The 24,963-nt window shown below is 38.9% G+C and overlaps 1 protein-coding gene and 1 pseudogene across 1 annotated transcript in view; one reads left to right on the top strand and one right to left on the bottom strand.

Moving 5' to 3' along the window:
- ATP7A (ATPase copper transporting alpha) overlaps window positions 1-24,963 on the bottom strand; it is a 158,725-nt gene that overhangs the window by 107,459 nt on the left and 26,303 nt on the right.
- On the top strand, window positions 10,196-11,014 carry LOC122235547 (annotated as a pseudogene).

The raw sequence follows: 24,963 nt of genomic DNA, 5'->3' as shown, positions 1-24,963 counted from the left end.
ATAAATTGATGAGTTCTACCTATGCAAACAATATTAAATGAGCTGCCTTCGTGGAATCTATATAATATTACCAAATCAATTTAATTGTTTCCTACCCAATTGCTTTTATTTAAAATCACTACCACGTCTAGGGGTGCCTGGCTGGCTTGCTTAGTCAGTAAAGCATGCGACTCTTCATTTTGGGGTCATGAGTTCATGCCCCATGTTGAGCCTAGAGCTTACTTAAAAAAAAAAATAGGGGTGCCTGGGTGGCTCAGTCGGTTTTAAGTGTCCAGCTTCGGCTCAAGTCATGATCTCGTGGTTCTCGAGTTTAAGTCCCTCATCAGGCTCTATGCTGACAGCTCAGAGCCTGGAGCTTGCTTCGGGTTCTGTGTCTCCCTCTGTCTCTCTGCCCCTCTCCCGCTCATGCTCTATCTCTGTCTCTCTCTCAAAAATAAATAAAAACATTAAAAATTTTTTTTAAATAAATAAATAAAACAGGAGTGCCTGCGTGGCTCATTCAGTTAAATGTCCAACTTCAGCTAAGGTCATGATCTCATGGTTTGTGAGTTCGGGACCGCAACAACTCTGTGCTGATGGCTCAGAGCCTGGAGCCTGCTTCAGATTCTGTGTCTCCCTCTATCTCTTTGTCTCTGTCTCTCTTTATCTCTCAAAAAAAACCCAGTAACACAAAAAAATTTTTTAAGTAAAAAAACCCAGCAAAATAAAATCATTACAACATCTAAATTGCAAACAAAAAGGGAAAACATTAACTTCTGTATTATTTTATATAATGCATCTCTTTCTTATAAATTGATTAAGCCTTTAAAATGAAAACTGATCTTATTCTTTATTTTCTTAATGTTTATTTTTGAGAGAGAGACAGAGCGTGAGTGGGAAAGGGGCACAGAGTGAGGGAGACACAGAATCTGAAGCAGGATCCAGGCTCCAAGCTATCAGCACAGAGCCTGATGCTGATGCAGGGCTCGAACCAACGAACTGCAAAATCATGACCTGAACCAAAATCAGACACTTAACCAACTGAGCCACCCAACTGAGCCATCTTATTCTTTAACCTGTTTTCAAAATACTGAGTGCCTAATCTCTTTAATAATAATGACAACTGTCATTACATAAATAGAGGATGAATATTCTAGATGAAATTGCTGGAGTAGACAAGCATGTTTCAAAACATAATTGTTCTTTTCGTTTGACCGGTCCCAAAAAATTAGGAGTGAATACTTAAGACATACTAATAAGGTCAAATAAAGAACAGAACATTCAAATTAAGAAAAGGGTATTTTCCTGGCCATTGTTGTGACTCATGGACTAATCATCGCGTCTCTACAAAAGAGCTGTCCTTATGATAATAGTACAGATGTTTCAGATGCCTATAGCATTGCATAGTTGAGAAATCTTTCATATATGTGAATTTCACAACAATCCTGCAATATAAATATAGTAGCCTCCTTTTAAAATTAAGGAAGCTAACACTCAGACTTACTCATGCTTATACAGCCAATTCAGGAATCCAGAGCTGGAGTCCAGAGCTAACAATAGCCTCAAAGGGATTAACTTAATAGGGCAATGTCTGCAAAAGGCATAAAACAAAACCAGCCAAAGGTAAAGGGTAGGGTAGGAAAAATGCTTGAAAAATACTGGTATCCTGCAATGAACACAGGTGTGGACAGGTTCTTCACAAACTGAGAAACAGTTCTCAAGTTCCTAGGTGCCTTTCCACCAGCGCTGAGCATCTGCTGCCATGTCAACAATATAGAGGAAAAAACATGTTTTTAGTATAGATAAAACTTGTACCACCTCAGACAAAGCCATTTTTTATCCCTGAAGAATAGAGGGTAATAGGATTCAACTATTTAACTTTAAAATGTGTCAGATACACTTCTCTAAAGAAGACATCCGGATGGCCAACAGGCACATGAAAAGATGCTCAACGTCGCTCCTTATCAGGGAAATACAAATCAAAACCACACTCAGATACCACCTCACGCCAGTCAGAGTGGCCAAAATGAAGAAATCAGGAGACTATAGATGCCGGAGAGGATGTGGAGAAACAGGAACCCTCTTGCACTGTTGGTGGGAATGCAAATTGGTGCAGCCGCTCTGGAAAGCAGTGTGGAGGTTCCTCAGAAAATTAAAAATAGACCTACCCTATGACCCAGCAATAGCACTGCTAGGAATTTATCCAAGGGATACAGGAGTACTGATGCATAGGGGCACCTGTACCCCAATGTTTATAGCGGCACTCTCAACAATAGCCAAATTATGGAAAGAGCCTAAATGTCCATCAACTGATGAATGGATAAAGAAATTGTGGTTTATATACACAATGGAATACTACGTGGCAATGAGAAAAAATGAAATATGGCCTTTTGTAGCAACATGGATGGAACTGGAGAGTGTGATGCTAAGTGAAATAAGCCATACAGAGAAAAACAGATACCATATGGTTTCACTCTTATGTGGATCCTGAGAAACATAACAGAAACCCATGGGGGAGGGGAAGGAAGGAAAGAAAAAAAAAAAAAAGAGGTTAGAGTGGGAGAGAGCCAAAGCATAAGAGACTGTTAAAAACTGAGAACAAACTGAGGGTTGATGGGGGGTGGGAGGGAGGGTAGGGTGGGAGGGAGGGGAGGGTGGGTGATGGGTATTGAGGAGGGCACCTTTTGGGATGAGCACTGGGTGTTGTATGGAAACCAATTTGACAGTAAATTTCATATATTAAAAAATAAAAAAAAAAAAAGAAAAATAAAATAAAATAAAATAAAATGTGTCAGATACTTTTCAACCACACAATGGGATGATATGGTATTGGTGAAGCAGTCGCTTAGATCCTAAGAAGATTGGTAGTTGGAAGGCTTTTTCCCTCCATCAAAATCATCATTTGATTCAAGTTTGCCAGATACAATCTGTAGGTAAATAACAGACTGCTTATAATGACATCACTTTGTTCATAAGGAAAAATCCATCTTACAAACCAATGATAAAAAAACATTAAATATCTATGAAAACTGGGGCGCCTGGCTGGCTCAGTCGGTTAAGCATCTGATTTTGGCTCAGGTCATGAGCTCGTGGTTCGTAGGTTCAAGATCCATGTCAGGCTCTGTACTGACAGCTCAGAGCCCGGAGCATGCTTTGGATTATGTGTCTCTCACTTTCTGCCCCTCCCCTGCTCACACTCTGTCTCTCCCTAAAAAATAAACATTAAAAAATGTAAGCATCTAAGAAAACTAAAAAACCAATTGTCAGTATTTAGCCATTATACAGAATAAGCTGAAAAAGCACTTATTTTATATTTCCTATAACTGATTAAGAACAAGTAAACTACAAACAATAAAAGTTTGCTGAGGCTGAAAATAACAACTCAGTTTGACCAAGGTTTCAAGTATGTCATAATTCTATAAAAAGCATCCCTAAAAGGATAATGATGCTAATTACCCCACCAGACATTAAAATGTCTTTAAAATTTTAAATTATTAAAAAGCCTTGTAGTGGACACCTGGCTGGCTCAGTCGGTAGAGCAATACAACTCTTGATCTTGGGGTCATGAGTTTGAGCCCCACAATGGCATAGAGATTGCTTTAAAAAAAAAAAGTGGGGTGCCTGGTTGGCTCAGCCGGTTAAGTGTCTGACTCTTGATCTCAGCTCAAGGGTTTGATCTCAGGGTCATGAGTTCAATCCCCACCTTGGGCTCTGGTCTGGGTGTAAAGCCTGCCAAAATAAAAAACAACAAAAAAATCAAAACAAAAATGCTACAAAGATATAAAAATCAATATTAATTAACAATAGCAACCACAAAACCTGGGGTGGGAAGGCTTAGAAAGCTAAGCATAAGGCAAAAGCAGAAAACATAAAGGAAAAGATTTTTAAATTTAATTATATGAAATTTTAAAATTTTGTGTGGCAAAAAGCACTATGTAAACAAACTACAAAAATATATATGCATTGGGGCGCCTGGGTGGCTCAGTCAGTTAAGCATCCGACTTCGGCTCAGGTCATGATCTCGCGGTCCGTGGGTTTGAGCCCCGCGTCGGGCTTGTGCTGACAGCTCAGAGCCTGGAGCCTGTTTCCGATTCTGTGTCTCCCTCTTTCTCTGACCCTCCCCTGTTCATGCTCTCTCTCTGTCTCAAAAATAAATAAATGTTAAAAAAAAATTTTTTTTAAATATATATATATGCATGGAGCTTCTTTGGGGGAATAATGAAATGTTCTGGAATTAGTGGTAATGGTTGCACAAATCTGTGAATACACTAAAAAATACTAAATTATATACTTCAATACAATGAATTTTATGATAGATAAATTATATATGATATATATATGTAAAAATATATATATGTAATATATATATTAGGCAATGACAAAATAAGAAATCCAAAATAGTAATAAACAAATTAAATTCATATTTAAAAATTATAAATTGAGGAGAGGAGCTAAGATGGTGGAGTGGTAGGAGGACCCTAGACTTGCCTCATCCCCGGAACACAGCTAGATAAATACCAAATCATTCCGAACACCCAAGAAATCTATCTGAAGACTGACTGAACAAAATGCACAAGTTAGAGGGAGAGAAGAGCCCACATCTTGGTAGAGCCCACACCACGCAGATGTGATTTGGGTAAAAAAATGGATGGCTGGTGCTGCAGAGGGGAGGGAGACCCATGGAGAGAGGAGGGAAGCAAAAGGAGAGAGGAGGGAAGCAAAAGGAGAGAGGAGATATGAGAGGGAGAGAGGAGATATGAGAGGGAGAGGGAGAGGGAGAGGGAGAGGGAGAGGGAGAGGGAGAGGGAGAGGGAGAGGGAGAGGGAGAGGGAGAGGGAGAGGGAGAGAGACAGAGAGAGAGGAGTGCACAAGGGACCACACAAGAAAAACACTTCCTCAAAGACATTGACTGGAAAGCCAAGAGGAAATGATTTTTTTAAGTTTTTACAACCGGCAAGGCTCAAAGACTGGTGTTTTAAAGGTCCAGAGCATGGCTGGTGTGGATCCCTGAGGGTGCTGCAGTTCTCCCTTAGAGAAGGAGGGCAGAATCAGGGGAGCAGATGGCACAATCCGAGGATCCCCTGGGATGTATTCCCCCTTCTTAGAGCATATCTGGGAGAGGTGGCCTTGCCTCTCCAGGAACAAGGGGACCAATGGGTTGCATTATCCTCCCCTGCCCCTCAGCATAGGCACAGAAACACCTGCTGAGAGCAGCTAACCTGGACACAGGCTCTTTGCTGCACTTTACTTAAACTTCACATGACTGCGCTTTGTTACAACTGCTGTTCTGAGACAAACCTGCACCAGTTCCAGCACAGCGAGAAACTCCCTCACAGGACCAGCATGAGTCCATACCATACCAGGTCCCTAAAATTTGGGAGTTTTAAAACACAATTCCGAAATTCAAGGTATATTACAAAGCTGTAGTCATCAAGACATTATGACACAAAACAGACACACAGATCAATGGAACAGAATAGAAAACGCAGAAATGGACCCACAACTATAAGGTCAAGTAATCCTTGACAAAGCAAGAAAGAATAGCCCATGGAAAAAAAGACAGTCTCTTCGATAAATGATGTTGGAAAAACTAACAGCAACATGCAGAGAATGAAACTAGATCATTTTCCTACACCATACACAAAAATTAATTCAAAATGGATGAAAGACCTAAAGGTGAGACAGAATAACACAGGCAGCAATATCTTTGACATCGGCTGTAGCAACGTCTTACTAGATATGGCAGAGGAAAACAAAAGCAAAAATAAACTATTAGGACTTCATCAAGATAAAAAGCTTCTACACAGCGAAGGAAACAATCAACAAAACTAAAAGTCACTCTTGGAATGGGAGAAGATATTTGTAAATGACATATGGCAGAAAGGGTTAGTATCCAAAATCTATAAAGAACTTATCAAATTCAATATCCAAAAACCAAATAATCCAATGAAGAAATGGGCAGGAGACATGAATAGACATTTTTCCAAAGAAGACATACAGATGGCCAACTGACACAAAAAGATGCTCAACACCACCCATCATCAGGGAAATACAAATCAAATCTACAGTGAGATATCACCTCACACCAGTCAGAATGGCTAAAATTAACAACACAGAAGACAACAGATGTTGGTGAGGATGTAGAGAAAGGGGAACCCTCTTACGCTGTTGGCAGGAATGCAAACTGGTACCACCACTCTAGAAAACAGTGTGGAGGTTCCTCAAAAAAAGTTAAAAATCAACTACCCTACAATCAAGCAATTGTACTACTAGGTATGTACCCAAAGGATACAAAAATATAGGTTTGAAAGAGTACATGCACTCTGATGTTTATAGCAGCATTATCAAAAATAGCCAAATTACGGAAAGAGTCCAAATGTCCATCACCTGATGAATGGATAAAGAAGATGTGGTTTATATATACAGTGGAATACTACTTGGCAATGAGAAAGAATGAAGTCATGCCATTTGCAGCAACGTGGATGGAACTGGCAGGTATTATGCTGAGTGAAATAAATCAGACAGAGAAGAACAGATATCATATGTTTTCACTCATATGTGGATCTTGAGAAACTGGACAGAAGACCATGGGGGAGGGAAGGGGAAAAAATAGTTACAGAGAGGGAGGGAGGCAAACCACAAGAGACTCTTAAATACAGAGAACAAACTAAGGGTGGATGGGGGTGGGGGAGAGGAGGAAATGGGTGATAAGCATTGAGGAAGGCACTTGTTGGGATGAGCACTAGGTGCTGTATGTAAGCTAATCTGACAACTAATTACATTAAAAAAAGATATGAGGGGCGCCTGGGTGGCTCAGTGGTTAGGCGTCTGATTTCGGCTCAGGTCATGATCTTGCGGTCTGTGAGTTCGAGCCCCGCGTCGGGCTCTGTGCTGACAGCTCAGAGCCTGGAGCCTGTTTTGGATTCTGTGTCTCCCTCTCTCTCTGACCCTCCCCCATTCATCCTCTGTCTCTGTCTCAAAAATAAATAAACGTTAAAAAATATATATATATATATATAAAAAAGATATGAGATACACATACACACACATATATATGGAATATTATTCAACCATAAAAAATAATGAAATCTTGTCATTTGCAAAGATGTGGATGGACCTAGATAGTATTGTGCTAAGAGAAATAAGTCAGTCAGACAAAGACAAATACCATATGATTTCACTCATATGTGGAATTTAAGAAACAAAACAGATGAACATAAGTGGAAAAAAGAGAGGCAAATCAAACAACAAACTCTTAACTATAGAGAGAAAACTGAGACTTGCTGGAGGGGATGGGTTAATTGGGTGATGGGTATTAAGGAGGGCATTTATCATGATGAGCATTGGGTGTTATATTAAGTGATGAATCACTAAATTCTACTACTGATACTAATGAACACTATATGTTAACTAACTAGAATTTAAATAAAAACTTGAAACATCAAAAAAAAGTTTCAGCTGAGGAAGATGAAAAAGTTCTGGAGATAGGTGGTGACAGTCCCACAACAATGTGAATGTATTTACTGCCACAGAACTGTACATTTAAAAATGGTTAAAATTTGGAGTGCCTGGGTGGCTCAGTTGGTTGAGCATCCGACTTCACCTCAGGTCATGATCTCACGGTTTGTGGGTTCGAGCCCCACATTGGTCTCTGTGCTGACAGCTTGGAGCCTGGAGCCTGGAGCCTGCTTCAGATTCTGTCTGTCTTTCTCTCTCTCTCTGCCCCGCCCCCACTGGTGATCTCTCTCTCTCTCTCTCTCTCTCTCTCTCTCTCTCTCTCTCTCTCTCTCTCTCTCTCTCAAAAATAAATAAACATTAAAAAATTATTTCAAAAATTGGTTAAAACTTTGTTATATATGTTTAGGGGCGCCTGGGTGGCGCAGTCGGTTAAGCGTCTGACTTCAGCCAGGTCACGATCTCGCGGTCCGTGAGTTCGAGCCCCGCGTCAGGCTCTGGGCTGATGGCTCGGAGCCTGGAGCCTGTTTCCGATTCTGTGTCTCCCTCTCTCTCTGCCCCTCCCCCGTTCATGCTCTGTCTCTCTCTGTCCCAAAAATAAATAAAAAACGTTGAAAAAAAAAAAAACTTTGTTATATATGTTTTAACACAAAATAGGTGCCTAATGTCAAAATTTTTAAAATGATGTAATTAACTCCAAACACTTTAACAATTTATATTCTTTTTTTTCAATATATGAAATTTATTGTCAAATTGGTTTCCATACAACACCCAGTGCTCATCCCAAACAATTTATATTCTTAGTGGCAAAATGTGAGAGCTTGTTTTCCCTGCATATTTTTTCTTTAAGTTTTACTATTAAAGTTCCAACATTATAGTAAATAATAGTAATAATTATAAGTTGAAACAACTAAGATGCAGTATTTTCCCCACTAGATTAGTAAAATGTGTTTATTACCATGTAGCTTAGAACTAAGAAACAACCTAAATTTTACACAATAGGGCATTAATTAATTAAATAACTCTTATATCCACACTATTACAGATAGTTGTCACATTTTTGGCTACCCAGAATCCAAACACATTTTCTAGGTTACAGAAATCCCCTCCTGTGAGTGAGTGTCCTGCCAACAGGCAGTAGAACACTGTCCCCATGGGGCACCTGGGTGGCTCAGTCTGTTAAGCATCCGACTGTGGCTCAGGTCATGATCTCAGGGTTTGTGAGTTCCAGCACCTCCTTGGGCTCTGTGCTGACAGCTCAGAGCCTGGAGCCTGCTTCCGATTCTGTGTCTCCTGCTCTCTGCCCCTCACCAGCTAGCACACGTGCACTCTCTCTCTCTGTCCAAAAATAAACATTAATTTTTTTTTTATTTAATAAAAAAAAAAGAATACTGTCCCCAATACTGAAGCCAAAGTGGGATGAGGGGATATTCCTTTTCCCTTCATCATTGAAGCTGAGATGCTGCTAAATGATTCTAGACTGGGCAGCTACTTCTGCCCAGGGTTTTGAATCCTGAGGGAGTGACACAAATATACAGTCATAGTTAAAGAGAATTCACAGCAGTTGCAGTAGAAGAGTCAAGATGCCAAAAAAGTCTTGAGAAAGGCAGTGACACTGGAGAGGTCACCACCAAACTGCTCCTGGAGTGTAACCTTGGCCTGTTTTAGCCTCACTGGTTCCTGCCTACTTTCCAACCCTGGTTGGCCATCTTTCATGTTCACTGTATAAGCAATCTTAGTAGCCTACCAATAAATTCCTTGTCTGGTTAAGTGAGTTAAAATAGCTTTATGCTGTTTGCAAGCAAGAACTCAAGACTAATATATGTATAATAAAAACCATATGGCCATTAAAGACAATGATGTAGATCTCAATTTACAAACAGGAACTATGTTCAGGAAAAAGAAAAGTTTTACTCTGCAAAAAGTTCTCTCAACTGGGGCATCTGGCTGGCTCAGTCAGTAATCATGAGACTCTTGATCTTGGGGTCATGAGTTCAAGCCCCGCATTGGGCATGGAGCCTAGTTAAAAAAAAAAAAAAAAAGTTCTTGGGGCGCCTGGGTGGCTCAGTCAGTTAAGTGTCCAATTCTTGATATTTGCTCTGGTCGTGATCTCACGGTTCGTGGGCTCTGCACTGACAGCACGGAGGCTGTTTAGGATTCTCTCCTTCCCTCCCTCTCTGCTCCTCCCCACCCTCTCATTCTTTCTAAAAATAAATAAGTAAACTTGGGGCGCCTGGGTGGCTCAGTCGGTTAAGTGTCCGACTTCAGCTGAGGTCATAATCTCATGCTTCGTGAGTTCGAGCCCCGTGACAGGGCTCTGTGCTGACAGCTTAGAGCCTGGAGCCTGTTTTGGACTCTGTGTCTCCCTCTCTCCCTGCCTCTCCCATGCTCACACTCTGTCTCTCTCTCTCAAAAAATAAATAAACATTACAAAAAATTTTTTAAACATAAGTAAACTTTAAAAAATAAATAAATAAATAATTTTTAAAAAGTTCTCTTAACCAAAATCCAATGGATTAACTGATGGTCTCTGTTCTATCACTAAAATATTCAGATTCCCAAAGCATGCTTACATGCAATCCTTGTCCCACCAGTAGTATGCTGGCATACTTAGATTCAGCTGTGCTTGCTTCCAATCAACTTTTTTATGCCCATTGAACTTCTTATAATCATGAGACTTAACTATTATGTAAACTGTATAATGTAAAAACTGTACAATTATACAAACAGTACAATATTATGCTTTCATCACCATAAATAAATACCCAAGTAATAATGAAGCAATACTAACCATAATTACTACAAAAAAGTAGAGTAACCAATAAAGATGATGTAGACAATATCTAGAATCTAGGAACATATTATTCTACAACCCTGAACAACCTGTTTGTTGTATCTATTTTGTAAACAAATATCAGAGGAACTAAACTCAATAGAAGTTACTTATTCACTCTTTTCCCACAAGCAGCCTGAGGTGATCTCTGAAAATGGTTTGCTGTTCACTTGACCCAGAAAATTCTACAAAATCATGCAAATCAAAAGGTTCAAATCTTCATGCCTACTTTAAGAACACATGTGAAACTGCCCAGGCCATCAACGGTACGCATATCCGAAAAGCCATCAAGTATCTGAAAGATGTTACTTTCAAGAAGCAACCTGTGCCATTCCATTGCTACAATGGTGGAATTGGTAGGTGTGCTCAGGCCTAACAGTGGTGCTGGACACAGGGTCGATGGCCCAAAAACGGTGCAGAATTTTTACTACACATGCTTAAAAATGCAGAGTAATGCTGAACTTAATGGTTTAGATGTCGATTCTCTGGTCATTAAGTACATCCAGGTGAACAAAGCCTCCAAGATGCAGCATAGAACTTACAGAGCCCATGGTCAGATTAAACCATACATGAGCTCTCCCTGCCACACTGAGAAGATTCTGACTGAAAAGAGCAGACTGTTCCTAAACCAGAAGAGGAGGTTACACAGAAGAAAAAGATATGCCAGAAAAAACTGAAGATACAAAAACTGATGGCCTGGGAGTGAATTCTGCATAAAATAAATAAAAATAAAAGTTTAAAAAAAGAAGTTACTGGGGTGCCTGGGTGGCTCATTCAGTTAAGTGTCCCACTTCGGCTCAAGTCATGATCTCACAGTGAGTTCAAACCCATGTCAGGTTCTGTGCTCACAGCTCAGACAGAACCTGAAGCCTACTTCAGATTCCGTGCCTCTCTCTCTCTCTGTTCCTCCCCGCTCATGTGCTCTCTCTCTCTCAAAAATAAACACTAAATACTTTTGCGGAAGATGGCGGCGTAGGAGGACGCTGAGCTCACCGTGTCCTGCGAATCACTTAGATTCCACCCACACCTGCCTAAATAACCCAGAAAACCACCAGAAGACTAGCAGGATGGATTCTCCAGAACCAAGCGTAGACGGGAGTCCCACGGAAGAGGGTAGGAAGGGTGGGGAGGCAGTGCACGCTCCACGGACTGGTGGGAGAGAGCCGGGGCGGAGGGGCAGCCCGCTGGCAAAGCAGAGACCCAAGTCTAGCTTGCAAAAGCGGAGGGGCTGAACGGAGTGTGTTCTGACAACAAGCAGGACTTAACACCTGAAAGGTTATAAGTTAACACCTCTGCTCAGAGAGCGGGAGGGCTGGAGGACAACGGGAGGGAGAGTTGTTGAGCCCCGGAGGACAGAGCGCAGCTTGGCAGGGAACAAAGGCGCTTGCCAGCACCATCTCCCTCGTCCATCCCCCAGCCAAAATCCCAAAGGGAACCAGTTCCTGCCAGGGAACTTGCTTGCACCGCACAAACACCCAACGCTGTGCTTCTGTGGATTCATCCCTCCAGTGGGTCTGACTCCCTCCCTGTGCTGCAGGGCCCCTCCCGAAGCGGATCTCCGAAGGAAAAGCGAGCTGAGCCTGCCCCTCCCGCCCCTGTGCACCTTGCCAATCCACCCCAGCTAATACGCCAGATCCCCAGCAACACAAGCCTGGCAGTGTGCAAATAGCCCAGATGGGCCACACCACCCCACAATGAATCCCACCCCTAGGAGAGGGGAAGAGAAGGCACACACCAGTCTGACTGTGGCCCCAGGAGTGGGCTGGGGGCAGACTCAGGTGTGACTGCAGCCCCGCCCACCAACGCAAGTTAATTGAGACAGCACAGGGGAAGTGCCCCGCAGTTCCGCACCACTCCAGGGACTATCCAAAATGACCAAACGGAAGAATTCCCCTCAAAAAAACCTCCAGGAAATAACGACAGCTAACAAACTGATCAAAAACAATTTAAACAATATAACAGAAAATGAATTTAGATTAATAGTCATAAAATTAATCGCTGGGCTTGAAAACAGTATAAAGGACAGCAGAGAATCTATTGTTACACAGATCAAGGGACTAAGGAACAGCCAGGAGGAGGTAAAAATGCTATTAATGAGCTGCAAAATAAAATGGAGACGACCACAGCTCGGATTGAAGAGGCAGAGTAGAAAATAGGTGAACTAGATAAAATTATGGAAAAAGAGGAAGCTGAGAAAAAGAGAGATAAAAAAAATCCAGGAGTATGAGGGGAAAATTAGAGAACTAAGTGATGCACTAAAGAGAAATAATCTACGCATAATTGGTATTCCAGAGGAGGAAGAGAGAGGGAAAGGTGCTGAAGGTGTACTTGAAGAAATAATAGCTGAGAAATTCCCTGATCTGGGGAAGGAAAAAGGCATTGAAATCCAAGAGGCACAGAGAACTACCTTCAGACGTAACTTGAATCGATCTTCTGCACGACATATCATAGTGAAACTGGCAAAATACAAGGCTAAAGAGAAAATTCTGAAAGCAGCTAGGGATAAACATGCTCTAACATATAAGGGGAGACCCATAAGACTTGTGACGGATCTCTCTACTGAAACTTGGCAGGCCAGAAAGGAATGGCAGGAAATCTTCAATGTGATGAACAGAAAAATTATGCAGCTGAGAATCCTTTATCCAGCAAATCTGTCATTTAGAATAGAAGGAGAGATAAAGGTCTTCCCAAACAAACAAAAACTGAAGGAATGCATCACCACTAACCAGCCCTACAAGAGATCCTAAGGGGGATCCTGTGAGACAAAGTACCAGAGACATCGTTACAAGCATGAAACCTACAGACATCACAATGACTCTAAACTCATATCTTTCTATAATAACACTGAATGTAAATGGATTAAATGCGCCAACCAAAAGACATAGGGTATCAGAATGGGTAAAAAAAAACAAGACCCATCTGTTTGCTGTCTACAAGAGACTCATTTTAGACCTGAGGACACCTTCAGATTGAAACTGAGGGGATGGAGAACTATTTATCATGCTACTGGAAGTCAAAAGAAAGCTGGAGTAGCCAAAGTTATATCAGACAAACTAGACTTTAACTTAAAGGCTGTAACAAGAGATGAAGAAGGGCATTATATAATAATTACAGGGTCTATCCATCAGGAAGAGCTAACAATTATAAATGTCTATGTGCTGAATACGGGAGCCCCCAAATATATAAAACAATTACTCACAAACATAAGCAACCTTATTGATAAGAATGTGGTAATTGCAGGAGACTTTAACACCCCACTTACAGAAATGGATAGATTATCTAGACACACGGTCAATAAAGAAACAAGGGCCCTGAATGATGCATTGGATCAGATGGACTTGACAGATCTATTTAGAACTCTGCATCCCAAAGCAACAGAATATACTTTCTTCTCAAGTGCACATGGAACATTCTCCAAGATAGATCACATTCTGGGCCACAAAACAGCCCTTCATAAGTATAGAAGAATTGAGATCATACCATGCATACTTTCAGACCACAATATATGAAGCTTGAAATCAACCCCAGGAAAAAGTCTGGAAAACCTCCAAAAGCATGGAGGTTAAAGAACACCCTACTAAAGAATGAATGGGTCAACCAAGCAATTAGAGAAGAAATTAAAAAATATATGGAAACAAACCAAAATGAGAAGACAACAATCCAAAAGCTTTGGGATGCAGCAAAGGCAGGACTGAGAGGAAAATACATTGCAATCCAGGCCTATCTCAAGAAACAAGAAAAATCCCACATACAAAATCTAACAGCACACCTAAAGGAAACAGAAGCAGAACAGCAAAGACACCCTAAACCCAGCAGAAGAAGAGAAATAATAAAGATCAGAGCAGAAATAAACAATATAGAGTCTAAAAAAACTGTAGAGCAGATCAATGAAACCAAGAGTTGGTTTTTTTGAAAAACTAAACAAAATTGATAAACCTCTAGCCAGGCTTCTCAAAAAGAAAAGGGAGATGACCCAAATAGTTGAAATCATGAAAGAAAATGGAATTATTACAACCAATCCCTCAGAGATACAAACAATTAGCAGGGAATACTATGAAAAATTATATGCCAACAAATTGGACAACCTGGAAGAAATGGACAAATTCCTAAACACCCACACTCTTCCAAAACTCAATCAGGAGGAAATAGAAAGCTTGAACAGACCCATAACCAGCGAACAAATTGAAGCAGTTATCAAAAATCTCCCAACAAATAAGAGTCCAGGACCAGATGGCTCCCCAGGGGAGTTCTACCAGACGTTTAAAGCAGAGATAATACCTCTATCCTTCTCAAGCTATCGCAAAATACAGAAAGGGAAGGAAAACTTCCAGACTCATTCTATGAAGCCAGTATTACTTTGATTCCTAAACCAGACAGAGACCCAGTAAAAAAAGAGAACTACAGGTCAATATCCCTGATGAATATGGATGCAAAAATTCTCAATAAGATACTAGCAAATCGAATTCAACAGCATATAAAAAGAATTATTCACCATGATCAAGTGGGATTCATTCCTGGGATGCAGGGCTGGTTCAACATTCGCAAATCAATCAACGTGATACTACATCACATTAATAAAAGAAAAGAAAAGAACCATATGATCCTGTCAATCCATGCAGAAAAAGCATTTGACAAAATTCAGCATCCTTTCTTAACAAAAACCCTCGACAAAGTCGGGATGGAAGGAACATACTTAAAACATATTAAAAGCCATATATGAAAAGCCCCCAGCTAATATCTTCCTCCATGGGGAAAAACTGAGAGCTTTTTCCCTGAGATCAGGAACACGACAGGGATGTCCACTCTCACCACTGTTGTTTAACATAGTGTTGGAAGTCCTAGCATCAGCAATCAGACAACAAAAGGAAATCCAAGGCATCAAAATTGGCAAAGATGAAGTCAAGCTTTCACTTTCTGCAGATGACATATTATACATGGAAAATCCGACAGACTCCACCAAAAGTCTGCTAGAACTGATACATGAATTCAGCAAAGTTGCAGGATACAAAGTCAATTTATAGAAATCAGTTGCATTCTTATGCGCTAATAATGAAGCAACAGAAAGACAAATAAAGAAACTGAACCCATTCACAATTGCACCAAGAAGCATAAAATACCTAGGAATAAATCTAACCAAAGATGTAAAAGATCTGTATGCTGAAAACTATAGAAACCTTATGAATGAAATTGAAGAATACACAAAGAAATGGAAAAATATTCCATGCTCATGGGTTGGAAGAATAAATATTGTTAAAATATCAATACTACCCAAAGCTATCTACACATTCAATGCAATCCCAATCAAAATTGCACGAGCATTCTTCTCGAAGCTAGAACAAGCAATCCTAAAATTCATATGGAACCACAAAAGGCCTCGAATAGCCAAAGTAATTTTGAAGAAGACCAAAGCACGAGGCATCACCATCCCAGACTTTAGCCTCTACTACAAAGCTGTAATCATCAAGACAGCATGGCATTGGCACAAAAACAGACACATAGACCAATGGAATAGAATAGAAACCCCCAGAACTAGACCCACAAAAGTATGGCCAACTAATCTTTGACAAAGCAGGAAAGAATATCCAATGGAAAAAAGTCTCTTTCACAAATGGTGCTGGGAGAAAGGGACAGCAACATGCAGAAGGTTGAAACTAGACCACTTTCTTACACCATTCACAAAAATAAACTCAAAATGGATGAAGGACCGGAATGTGAGACAGGAAACCATCAAAACCTTAGAGGAGAAAGCAGGAAAAGACCTCTCTGACCTCAGCCGTAGCAATTTCTTACTTGACACATCCCCAAAGGCAAGGGAATTAAAAGCAAAAATGACCTATTGGGACCTCATGAAGATAAAAAGCTTCTGCACTGCAAAGGAAACAGTCAACAAAACTAAAAGGCAACCAACGGAATGGGAAAAGATATTTGCAAATGACATATCGGACAAAGGGCTAGTATCCAAAATCTATAAAGATACCAAACTCCACACTCGAAAAACAAATCCAGTGAAGAAATGGGCAGAAACCAATTTGACAATAAATTTCATATATTAAAAAAAAAAAGAAAAGCAATTTAAAAATTCACTTGAAAAATAAACACTAGGGGTGCCTGGGTGGCTCGGTCGGCTAAGCGTCCGACTTCAGCTCAGGTCATGATCTCACGGTCCATGAGTTCGAGCCCCACGTCAGGCTCTGTGCTGACTGCTCAGAGCCTGGAGCCTGTTTCAGATTCTGTGTCTCCCTCTCTCTCTGCCCCTCCCCTGTTCACGCTCTGTCTCTCTCTGCCTCAAAAATAAACGTTAAAAAAAAAATTTTTTTAAAAAAAGAAAAAGAAACACTAAAAAAATTTTTTTAAGTTGCTTATTTAAATATCTGTTCTCAACCCACCTAAGCATTTATGATAAATGCCTCCCACACAAACATGAATTAATTTGTAACATATTTAAGATCAATGAAACTGCATGAAATCTCAGGAAAATTTAAGTAGGAAATTATGCCTATTATTCACTAGGCAAACATATATAAATAGAACCTAGCACTAGTTATTGCTATGTAGGTGTGACTTATAATTATATAATAAGTATTATTACTACTATACAATAAAAAGTCAGATATTAATGGCATGAGCCAAAATCATATATACTTGGCCAAACACAGACCCAAAGATAATCACTCTTTTGCTTCTCCATAGGGACTCAACTAGTGGCAGCTAAGGCTACAGCATAAACATGTGATTCTACTTTTCTCCCTCTTACTTAGATGAAAATAATCTATTTCAAATATTCCAAATCTGAACTAGGGAGAAAACCTGACTGAGAGGTGGGAGAGAGACACCCAAAGCAATTGTTCAGTAAATATGATTTCTGTTGGGTGGATGGTCAGTTGACTGGATGGACAAAAAAACTGCCTCTGAATTCTCATGTGAGATGAGAAAGATAAAAGAGAGAAAAGGATTTCTTCTTAGTCAGAAGACCAAAAATGGTGGGAAACTACTAACATTCTGAGATATTTTCCAGTACTCTCTACTTTTCCCCTGACTTCAAGATGGAAACTCAAATGAGCAAGTCTACCTTAACTCTGTGACCAATATTAATATCAGTAATAGTGTACACCTATTAGTGTACTGTACACTGTACACCTCTTCTACACCACCTGTGAAGTATTCTCACAAAAACCTTTAACATGTATATAATAAAGCCTTTAGAGATAACTTCCAATCTACACGAAGTAACAGAAAATAAAGGATGATGTTAGATGACAACATGAGGAAATAATCAGAAAAATCTAGTAGATGGGTCAAGAGCAGCAATGCCCAAAAGAATTTCCTGCAATGTTGGAAATGTTCTGTATCTATGGTGCCCAACACAGTAGCCACTAGCCACATGTGGCTATTGAGCACATAGAAAATTAGATGTGCTGTAAATGAAAAATACATACTAGATTTCAAAGATCTAGTAGGGAAAAAATGTAAACTATCTAAATAACTGTATATTGACTAGATATTAAAATGATAATAACTTGTATATAAGTTAAGTAAATATATAGTAAAACTAACTTCCAATCTCCTTTTCTTTTTTTGCAGCTATTAGAAAATTTTAAATTACATGTGTGTCTCACATATTTGTATTGAACAGTGCTAGTCTAGAATCATTATTATTTTGCCTTTCATAATTTAGGTCTATGATCCATCTGTAACTGCTTTTTGTATATAATATGAGTTAGGAGTCAAGGCTCATTTTTCCCCACATGGCCATTGAATTGATGTTACCATTTATCGAAATAGATTTTCCTTTCATACAATGTTCTTATCAGGTTTTGGTATAAATGTTATATTGATTCCATAAAAAGAGCTAGGAAGCATTCATTATTTTTCAGTTGTCTAGAAAAGTTTGGTGTTCAACAGATACTAGTTCTTTAGTAACTAGAAGAATTCACCAGGGAACCATTTGGGCCTTGAGTTTTCCTTGTGGGAAGGTTGTTAAATCAGTTACTGAGAGAAGTGTACTAAAATCTCCAACTATGGGGGTACCTGGGTGGCTCAGTCCGTTGAACATCCGAATCTTGATTTCAGCTTAGGTCATGATCTTGTGGTTTGTGGGATCAAGCCCTGCGTCGGAATCTGCACTGACAGTGTGGAGCCTGCCTCGGATTCTCTCTCTTTCTCTCTCTCTCTCTCTGTCCCTCCCCAGCTCATGCTCTTTCTCTCTCTCTCAAAATAAATAAACCCTTTTAAAAATCTCCACCTATGATTATGAAGTTATTTCTGCTTTTGGTTCTGGCAATTTCTGCTATACATATTTTTAGGCCATGCTATTAGCTACACAGAAAGTTAGGAATATTATATCTATCTGTCGAGGTAATCTTTTTATCATTATAAAATATAAATCATTATATTTTTATCATTATCCTTCTCTTTAGTAATACTTCTTGACGTAAAGTTCACTTCATCTGACAATAGCATGGCCATATTAGTTACCTTTCAGATAGTATTTGCATAAAATATTTTTCATCCTTTTATATTCAATTAATTAGATTCAACATATTTATAAATAGCATCTAGTTGTATGCTATTTCTGTGAATAGCATTTCATTGTGTGTTTTTTTTTTAATTCTCACAAGCTCTGCTCTGAAATGTAATATTTGGTCCATTCACATTTAATAAATTCACTGATATTTTTGGGTTTATGTCTATCATCTTGCTGTTTTCTATTTGTCCCAAGTGTTCTTTGGGCCTTTTCTCTCTTTTCTTGCTTTCTTTTGGGTTAATCAAATAATTTTCTTTACTCCATTTTCCCCATGTAATTGTTATAGCATTTAAAAATTATTCTTTTGGGGCACCTGGGTGGCTCAGTAGGTTAAGCATCCAACTTCAGCCAGGTCATGATCTCACGGTTTGTGAGTTCGAGCCCCACGTCAGGCTGTGCTGACAGTTCAGAGCCTGGAGCCTGCTTTGGATTCTGTATTTCCCTCTCTCTCTCTCTGCCCCTCCCGTGCTCATGCTCATATTCTCTCTCTCTCTCAAAAATAAACACTAAAAAATATTTAAACAGTAAAAAAAATAAAAATTATTCTTTTACTACCCTAGAGATTACAACATCCCTCCTGCATTTATCAGTGTCTACCTTAAATTAGAATTATTAACCTCTGCCTGAAAAAATGAAAATAATTTAAATGTTAGTTCAATTTAACACCCCCTTTTATTAGTTTCCCATTGCTGCTGTAACAAATTGCCACAACTACAAATGTATCTTACAATTCTAGAGGTCAGTAGCCCAAAATGGGTCTCACTCGGTGAAATAAGATGAAGAAAGCAAAATCCACCTTGACACGGTGATCAATATTAATATCACAGTGGGAAAACAAAGCATATTTACGTACCACCTATACACCATCTATGGAGTATTTTCACTAAAAATCTCTTAACATGTATCTAATCAAACCTTTAGAGCTAACTTCCAATATACAAGAAATAATAGGGACTAAAGAATCTCATCTTGAAATCAAGGGAAAAGTAAAAACTCAAAGTGTTGGCAAAACTATGTCCTTTCTGGGAGATGGGGAGATGGGAGAATCCACCTCTTATTTTTCCAGCTGCCTGCATTCCTTGAATTGTGGCCTTTAGTTCCAACTTCATGACTCCAACCTCTGCTCCTATCCATGCATCTCTTTCTCTAACTCTCCTGACACCCTCTTTTACTGGTAAGAACCTTTATTATCATATTGGACCCACCCAGATAATCCAGGATAATGCTTCCATCTCAAGATCTTTAATCACATCTGCAAAGTCCCTTTTACCTTGTAAGTGAATCACAGGCTCCAGGGATTTGAACACAGACATATTTATGGGGCCATTATTCTGTATTCCACACTGCTCCCACATTTTATATAGTGGTGTTACATATTTTAATTCAATATGTTTACAAACACTTCAAAGGAAAGCTCTACCACCTCACAGTAGAATGCCAATTAATAAGTGTAGATAGAATAATGAAGTTTGAAAAGCACCATTTGCAAGTATCAAAGTAATAACTGATTAAGAAATCACTTGTGTATGCTAAAAATAGGGGGAAAAGTTTGATGGGAAAGAGGATATTTACATAATCTCCAAGTACCACCCTAGAAAATACTTGCCAATTACTAATAAGCCAAAAATACTCCTTAATTAACTTTACAGTAATATTTTAGACAAAATAAAAATTATCATCACAATTAATGAGACAAATTTACATACTATGCTAACTCTATTCAAAAGAAAGGTGAAGGCTATGTTAATATTTAAGAGGATTTTAGAACAAGGATCATAAGCAGAGATAAAGAAGGTCTATCATTGAAAGACCTCAATGATAAAGGGGCCAATTAATGAAGAGGACATAACAATCCTAAAAGTATATGCAGCTAGTGACAGAGCTTCAAAACTCATGAAGCAAAAAGTCAAAGACTTGCAAGAAGAAATAGAAAAACCCACAATAATAGTAAGAGATCTCAACACCCCCTCTCTTAATAATTAAAAAAACAAGTAGTCAGAGAGCCAGCAAGAATAGATTTAATGAACACTATCAAACAATTTTACTAGACTGGTATTTCCAGAATAGGCGAATTTACCTACATCATAGGGTTGTTATATGGATCTAATGAAAAAAGCAAGTAAAATAATCAGATATAAGTTTATATTTATATGTTTTAGAGAAAATGTATGTATATTAGATAATATGCTTGTTTTCCTGAAATATTCACCTAATTACAGAGTTTAAGGTAGAGTTAATGTAGAGAGGTATTCAACAATTGAATGAGGTCGGCAGCTAAATATATCAAAATCAATTGTTTATTCACTGACAATAATCATCTAGAAAATATAATAGTAAAAGATCCCATTCATATAGTACCTAAATATCTCCCTGGGAAAACAAATTTTAATACTCAGTAATAATAAGAAATGTGTATGAAGGGGCACCTGGGTGGCTCAGTCGGTTAAGTGTCCTACTTCAGCTCAGGTCATGATCTCGTGGTTCATGGGTTCGAGCTCCGCATCGGGCTCTGTGCTGACAGTTCAGAGACTGGAGCCTGCTTCGGATTCTGTGTCTCCCTCATTCTTTGCCCCTCTCCCACTCATGCCCTATCTTTCTCTCTCTCAAAAAATGAATAAACATTAAAAAATTTTTTTAAATAAATGTATATGAAGATATTGTGAAAATGTATATGAAGATAGAAAAGTAAATTCTATCCAAATTAATCTATACATTTAAGAGAGTGAGTAGGTAGCACAAAAACAGGCATTCCGATCAATGGAACACAATTGACAACCTACAAACGGACCCACAAACGTATGGCCAACTAACCTTTGACAAAGCAGGAAAGAATAGCCAATGGAATAAAGATAGTCTCTTCAGCAAGTGGTGGTGGGAAAACTGGACAGTGACATGCAGAAGAATGAACCTGGACCACTTTCTTACACCATACACAAAAATAAGCTCAAAATGGATGAAAGACCTCAATGTAAAACTGGAAGCCATCAAAATCCTCAAGGAGAAAGCAGGCAAAAACCTCTTTGATCTTGATTGCAGCAACACCTTACTCAACATGTCTCTGGAGGCAAAGGTAACAAAAGCAAAAATAAACTCCTGGGACCTCATCAAAATAAAAAGCTTCTGAACAATGAAGGAAACAATAAGTAAAACTAAAAGGCAACCGACAGAATGGGAGAAGATATTTGCAAACGACATATCAGATAAAGGGTTAGTATCCAAAAATCTACAAAGAACTTATCAAACTCAACACTCAAAAAAACAAATAATCCAGTGAAGAAATGGGCAAAAGACATGAATAGACACTTCTCCAAAGACATTCAGATGGCCAACTGACACATGAAAAAATGCTCAACATCACTCATCATCAGGGAAATACAAATCAAAAGCACAATGAGATACCACCTTACAGCTGTCAGAATGGCTAACATCAACAACTCAGGCAACAACAGATGTTGGCGAGGATGCAGAGAGAGAGGATCTCTTTTGCATTGCTGGTGGGAATGCAAGCTGGCACAGCCACTCTGGAAAACAGTATGGAGGCTCCTCAAAAAATTAAAAATAGAACTAACCTACAACCCAGCAATTGCACTACTAAGTATTTATCCAAGGGATACAGGTATGCTGTTTCAAAGGAACACGTGCACCCGAATGTTTATAGCAGCACTATCAACAATAGCCACAGTATGGAAAGAGCCCAAATGTCCATCGATGGATGAATGGATAAAGAAGTGGTATATATATACAATGGAGTATTACTCAGCAGTCAAAAAGAATGAAATCTTGCCATTTGCAACTACGTGGATGGAACTAGAGGGTATTATGCTAGGTGAAATTAGTTAGAGAAAGACAAATATATGACGTCACTCATATGAGGACTTTAAGACACAGAACAGATGAACATAAGGGAAGGGAAGCAAAAATAATATAAAAACAGGGAGCGGGACAAAACACAAGAGACTCTTAAATATGGAGAACCAACAGAGGGTAACTGGAGGGGTTGTGGGAGGGGGTATGGGCTAAATGGGTAAGAGGCATTAAGGAATCTACTCCTGAAATCACTGTTGCACTCTATGCTAACTAATTTGGAAGTAAATTTTAAAACTAAAATTAAAAAAAAAAAGAGAGTCAGTAGGATTTTGAGGTAGATGGAACCTGATACAATGATCCTCAAGGTCATATGAAAGAATAAACATCTAAGAACACACAAATTGTGAAAAAATGATAAGGGGAAAATACATACATATATATATGTGTGTGTGTGTGTGTGTGTATATATGTGTGTATACATATATGTGTGTGTGTGTGTATATATGTGTGTGTGCATATATATACATGTATATATGACTTTCTACATATCACTGTACTTAAAATAGAGACATTTCCTTTTTCTTAACTAAGATTTTATTTTTAAGTAATCTCTAAACCCATCAGGGGGCTCGAACTCCCAACCCTGAGATCAAGAATTGCATGCTCCACTGACTGAGCCAGCTAGGGGCCCTGAGACAGCATTTCAAGTAGGTGAAGAAACAGTGGCTCACTTAACAAACACCATTGGGACAATTGGTTAATCATTTTAGAAAAAAATAAAGTTAGTTCTCTATATTATATATCTAAACTAAAATAAATTCTAAATGTATTGCAAATTTAAGTGTAAAATACAAAAGGTACTGAAAGAAATTATAGGCAAAAATTAGTATAATGTGGGAGTAGACAAAGCCTTTCTAAGCATGATACCAAAGTCAAGACACATAAAAACTAAAAGCTCCTACGTTGGGAAAAAAATACAAACAGATAAAAGATAACAAAATATAAAAATGGATGAGCAATATATACGACAGGCAAGTGATTAATATCTTTAATATACAAGCATCTTTTACATATATATAACAAAAAGATTAATACCTAAAAGAGAAATGCACAATGGAAATAAACAGGCAACGCACAAATGAAAAAAATACAAATGGTTGGGGCTCCTTGCTGGCTCAGTTGGTAGAGCATATGACTCTTGATCTTGGGGTTGTAAGTTTAAGCCCCATGTTGGGTGTAGAGATAACTTAAAAATAAAATCAATCAATCTATACTTACTGGCTTTGACTTTTCTTATGAGCTCCAGACTTGAGTTCCCATCTGCCTGCTACATCTATCCGGATATAAATATGCCCAGTACCTCTCAAACTCAACAAAGCATTAAGTCTCTACCTTCCTACTCCTCTGCCCTGACCACCTCTACCCTACTACAACCTGCTCCTTAAATAATATAAAAACAGGGAGGGTGACAAAACAGAAGAGACTCATATATATGGAGAACAAACTGAGGGTTGCTGGAGGGGTTATAGGAGGGGGGAGGGGCTAAATGGGTAAGGGGCATTAAGGAATCTACTCCTGAAATCATTGTTTCACTATATGCTAATTTGGATGTAAATTTTAAAAAATAAAAAATAAAATTAAAAAAAAAAAAAGAGGGGCGCCTGGATGGCTCAGTCAGTTAAGTGTCCATCTCTTGGTTTCAGCTCAGGTCACGATCTCACAGTTCGTGGGTTCCAGTCCCACGTTGGGTTCAGTGCACTGACAGCGTAGCAGAGCCTGCTTGGAATTCTCTCTCTCTCTCTCTGCCCCTCCCCTGCTCATGCATGCACACAACCACTCTCTCTCTCAAAATAAATAAATAAACTTAAAAGATGGAAAAAAATACAAATGGTCAAAAAGTCTCACGAGTCATGGAAGACAAAAATAGATAATCATTTTTCACATAACAGACTGACAAAGCTTAAAAAGAATTTCAGTAACATCTAGCATAAATGTGGTCAAATAGACATTCTCTTACACTGCTAGTGAGAGCATGAAATGATAGCTTTCTGAATGAAAATTTGGCAGTATGCTATCAAAAGTCTTACAAAGTATTAACCACTTTTATATACTGTTAGTGGGAGTATATAGGTGTACAACTCTTCTGGACGCCATTTTGGCACTATTTACCAAAATGTATAATGTACGTGCCCTATGACCTCACAATTACACTTCTAGGAATTTTATCTAAAAGATATGCTCATAGGGGCACCTGGGTAGCTCAGTCGGTTAAGCATCTGACTTCGGTTCAGGTCATGATCTCGTGGTTTGTGAGTTCAAGCACCGTATCAACTCTGTGCTAACAGCTCAGAGGCTGGTGCCTTCT

The sequence above is a fragment of the Panthera tigris genome, chromosome X (genome assembly GCF_018350195.1).
Source record: "Panthera tigris isolate Pti1 chromosome X, P.tigris_Pti1_mat1.1, whole genome shotgun sequence".
Classification (NCBI taxonomy): domain Eukaryota; kingdom Metazoa; phylum Chordata; class Mammalia; order Carnivora; family Felidae; genus Panthera; species Panthera tigris.
Note: the sequence above shows the minus strand (reverse complement) of the source record. Positions and strands in the feature narration are given on the sequence as shown.